This window comes from Pelodiscus sinensis, chromosome 2 (genome assembly GCF_052426305.1).
Source record: "Pelodiscus sinensis isolate ZL-2025 chromosome 2, ASM5242630v1, whole genome shotgun sequence".
Taxonomy (NCBI): domain Eukaryota; kingdom Metazoa; phylum Chordata; order Testudines; family Trionychidae; genus Pelodiscus; species Pelodiscus sinensis.
The window spans coordinates 181,688,398-181,692,699 of record NC_143053.1 but is presented as its reverse complement, the minus strand read 5'-3'; positions in this window follow the sequence as shown (position 1 = coordinate 181,692,699).

The window sequence follows — 4,302 nt, the reverse complement described above, 5'->3', positions numbered from 1 at the left end:
GAGGTGGTTTGGACTATTTTATTTACACACCCAAAGCAGTTCTAGGAGCATGGAATATTAAGGAAGAAGTGAAATAAAATGAGTAGCACCTTAGAAACTAACATCTCTATCTCTATCTCTATCTTTATCTATCTCATGAGCTTTTGTGGGCAAAACCCACTTCCTCAAATAGTTTAAGATAAATTATTTTTGTTTTGGCCTAGCCCCATGTATATTACCAGACATCCTGTTTTTACTCAGTAGACATACCCGTAAAGTTGCAAGTATAGTGCACATTTTTTTTCCCGTTTTTTTAACATCAAAGTCAGGGTGCGCATTATCCATAGGAGGTTTTTTAAAAAGTTTTAAACTCACCAGGCACAAGCTGGGCGGGGGAGGGAGGGCAGGCACAGGTTGCACTAGGCTGGGGCGTGGAGGTTGGTAGCTGCAAGCTCGGCACGCCGGAAGCTAAGCAGGGGATGCGCCCCCGGCAGGCATGAGCTCGGCACACCGGTAACTGGGCGGGGGAGACACCCCCCCGGCAGGCGCGAGCTCAGTGTGCACGAGCTCAGCTGGGCAGGAGGCTCAGCAACAGGCGTGAGCCCCTTCCTTCCTATGCATACCTTAAGTATAATGGGGTATAATGGGGGTGCGCATTATAGATAAGAGTTTAGTTTATTCAAGAACCTTTAAAAGGCAGATGTTCATTATACATAGGTGCACATTATACTCGAGATTTTACGGTAATAATTAGATATGGGCTTAACCTTCAGGCCCATGGCTCCAAACACCCCTAAATATTGGCAACGTTGGGTTTTATCTTATGTGACACACCACAGCCTGCAGACTGCAAAACTCTTACAGAAGGCAGCCATATTGGGAGGTGGGTTAATGCTTTATTGTTTCCAAATTAGCCTCACCTGAACACAGCCCAGCAGCCAGGGTAGAGAATAGAAGCCTAATTAGGAGGAATCTTACAGCTGGGGTTAATTAAGCACCTGCAGCCAATTAAGGCCTCCAGGGTTCCTATAAAAGGATTCCTCCCACATAACAAGAGGGGAGTTTTTGGAAGGTGTGCAGAGCAGGGGTAGGGGCAGGGATCCCGATCCCTGCTTACCAAGTCATTCTCATCACAGGCCAGTCCTTGGGGCAGGGGTGGGACCTGGCCTGGCCTCACCCCCGCCCCAAGGACTGGCCTGTGATGAGAATGACTTGGTAAGCGGGGATCCTTGCCTCTATGGAAATCCCAGGGCAACAAAGGAGGCCCAGTGAGTCTTAGTCACTCAAGTAACCGCCAAGAAGTGCAGAACCTCCAGGGAGCTGCCAGGGGACTTTGTTACACTGGTGTCAGGGGTGGGATAGTCTTTACTGTGCAGTGGCAAAAAACAAAACATAACAAAACAAATATATATATAGCGAGCACTTGGGTGTGGATCTGGAGGTTTGTTTTCACTCCCCCCCATCCCTGTTACCCAGGTAATTCCCTCTCATCACCACTTGTGTGGGGGGGTTGGAACTAGGGGTGTCCCACAAAATGGAGGATGTAGTGAAGGCATTGGTGCAAGCTATGGCAGCCCAATAGGAAGCCGTGCGGGTGCAGCAAGAAACAAACAAACTCATAATGGAGCAGGCTGCTGCAGATCGTGCCCTCCTTGGGGAAGTGTTTGACCAGTTGCGGGGGTGGGCAGGTTGAGCGCCCAGCAGTGAGGGTGTGAGAGCCCTGAGGGACTCAAGATGTCACTGGAGCATGACGTAGAGGTTTACCTGCTCGCGTTTGAGAGGACCGCGCAGTGGGAGGCCTGACCTGAGGAACAATGGGCCAGCATCCTTGCCCCGTTCCTTTGTAGAGAAGTTCAGCGAGCCTATAATGACTTACCGATGGAACATGCAAGTGTTTACCCTCGACTCAAAGAAGAAATACTAGCCCAACTGGGGGTAACCATGGCTGCCCAGGCCCAGAAGTATTGAACATGGAAATACCAAGAAGGGAGGCCCTCAAGAGCCTAGCTGTTTGAATTAATCCACATTACTCAGAAGTGGCTGCATCCCAATGTCTGCAATGCAGAAGATATGGAGACCGTGGGTATCGAACAGTTTGTGCAGAAACTGCCACTGGACCTTTGGGTGTGGGTGGGCTAGCATGACCCCACCACCTATGATGAGACAATTACACTGATAGAGCGACGGCTAGTGATTAGAGAGTTAGTTCTTCCCTCTACGGAGGAGAGGTGCTGGAAGGAGGCTGCCAAACCCCAACCCACAGGGTCAAGCATCTAAGGGCCTGGGGTACCCCAGAAAGGAGGTAGGGAGAAGAGAAGCTTCACAGGGGTCACAAATCGAAGGGGATGAGCCAGGAAAAACAACCCCTGAGAGTAGGTCCTTTTTCCCCCAGGGCCTCAGGAAAAACTACCGGTGCTAGAGTGTGGTGAGCTGGGCCACATAGCAGCCCAGTGCCCCAACCATGAGGAACCAATGCAGTGCAATTTCAGGGACTGGGGTGATCCATGTGCCCTGCTTAATCTGGTGGGAGTGGCAGTTGCCCTCCATAACTACACCCAACCAGTGCAGGTGGAAGGGGTGGAGACCCTGGCACTAGTAGATACAGGGAGTCCCATCACTCTAATTTCTAGAAAACTGGTGAGCCCAAATCAGCTGATACCGGGAAAATGCACAGAGGTTACATGCGTCCATGGGACGGTGAACTATTACCCCAGTGAAAGTGTAAGGGTAGAAATCCAAAGGACAAGCACCAAGGTCCTAGCTGGGGTGGTTCCACACCTCCCCTACCCAGTACTCATCGGAAGGGATTTTCCAGGATTTGGAAGCCTTCTCCCTCCTGAACAACAGGAACTAAGGGAGCCGCCCAACCCTACAGGGACAGATGCTGCAGAGCAGCATACTCCACTATTCCCACAGATGGCCCAAGATTTGTTCTCCACCCCCAGGGAGGGCAGAAAGACAGAGGCAGAGGAGGGCAGCTAAGGCATTGGGCACACTGATCCTGATGCGGGCCCAAGGAGTTACCTGCGTAACTAGATGTCCCCTGGCTCACAAAGGGAAAGCAGTGGTCTGCAGGATGGAGAGGACCCTGAATCGTTAACGGGAGAGGGACCAGAGACCCTGGAGGAGGCTATGGCTAGTGACAGTCACAGCACCATAGGGGCAATGCAGGTGCTGGAGGGCCCCCCCCCCCCTTAGGGCCTGAATTGGCCAGCCCAGGGAGAGTGACCTTTGCACAGGATCCCCAGTATGAGAATGCCCAGAAGGAGGTGGCTGATGTAGATGGGGGTACCTCTAGAAGGCAAGACCCGTGGGCCTGGCCCCTACTTTATTCTCAAGAAGGATCTCTTGTACCGTGTGGTGCATACACGAGAAGAGGTAATACACCAGCTCTTGACACCCCGAAAACACCAATGGGCCATTTTAGATCTGGCCCATAGTCACCTGTTCGGAGCACACCGAGGAGTAGAAAAGACCCAGGCCCAGATCCTACGCTGTTTCTATTGGCCGGTGTGCATGAGGACGTCCGCCGATTCTGCACTTCCTGACCAGAGTGCCAACTACACAGCCCTCACCCTCATCTGAGGGCACCTCTAGTGCCACTGCCAATCATTGAAGTCCCATTTGAACGGGTTGTGATGGACTTGGTGGGTCCCCTGGAAAGGACAACCTGAGGGTATCAGTATATTCTGGTGGTGCTGGATTATGCTACGTGATACCACGAGCAATTCCCCTTTGGAATACAGCTTCCAAGAGCATAGCCAAGGCCTTGGTGGAAATATTTGCCTGAGTGGGCCTCCCAAAGGAAATTTTAAGTGACCAGGGCACCCCATTCATGTCCCGATTGATGAAGGACCTTTGCACACTACTCCGGGTGCAAAACTTGCAGATCCTGGTCTATCACCCTCAGACCAATGGCCTCTTTGAGAGGTTCAATCATACCCTCAAGGCTATGATCAAGAAGGTTGTGAGCAGAGATGGAAAGGACTGGGACATGCTGCTGCCTTATCTCATGTTCGCCATCCGGAAGGTGCTCCAGTCATCCACAGGATTTTGCCCCTTTGAATTGCTGTATGGACATTGCCGTCAAGGCATCCTGGATATAGTCAAAGAAGGCTGGGAGGAAGAGACAAAGGGAGGGAGAAATACTTTGGAGTACGTGACACAGATGAGGGACCGGATAGCCCAGGTTACCTCCATAGTGAGGAGGCACATGGAAGACGCACAAGAAGCCCAGTGGGCCTGTTATAATCACCAGGCCAAGATATGGCAATTCCAGCCTGGGGACTGCGTCATGGTACTTGTGCCCACCAGTGAAAGTAA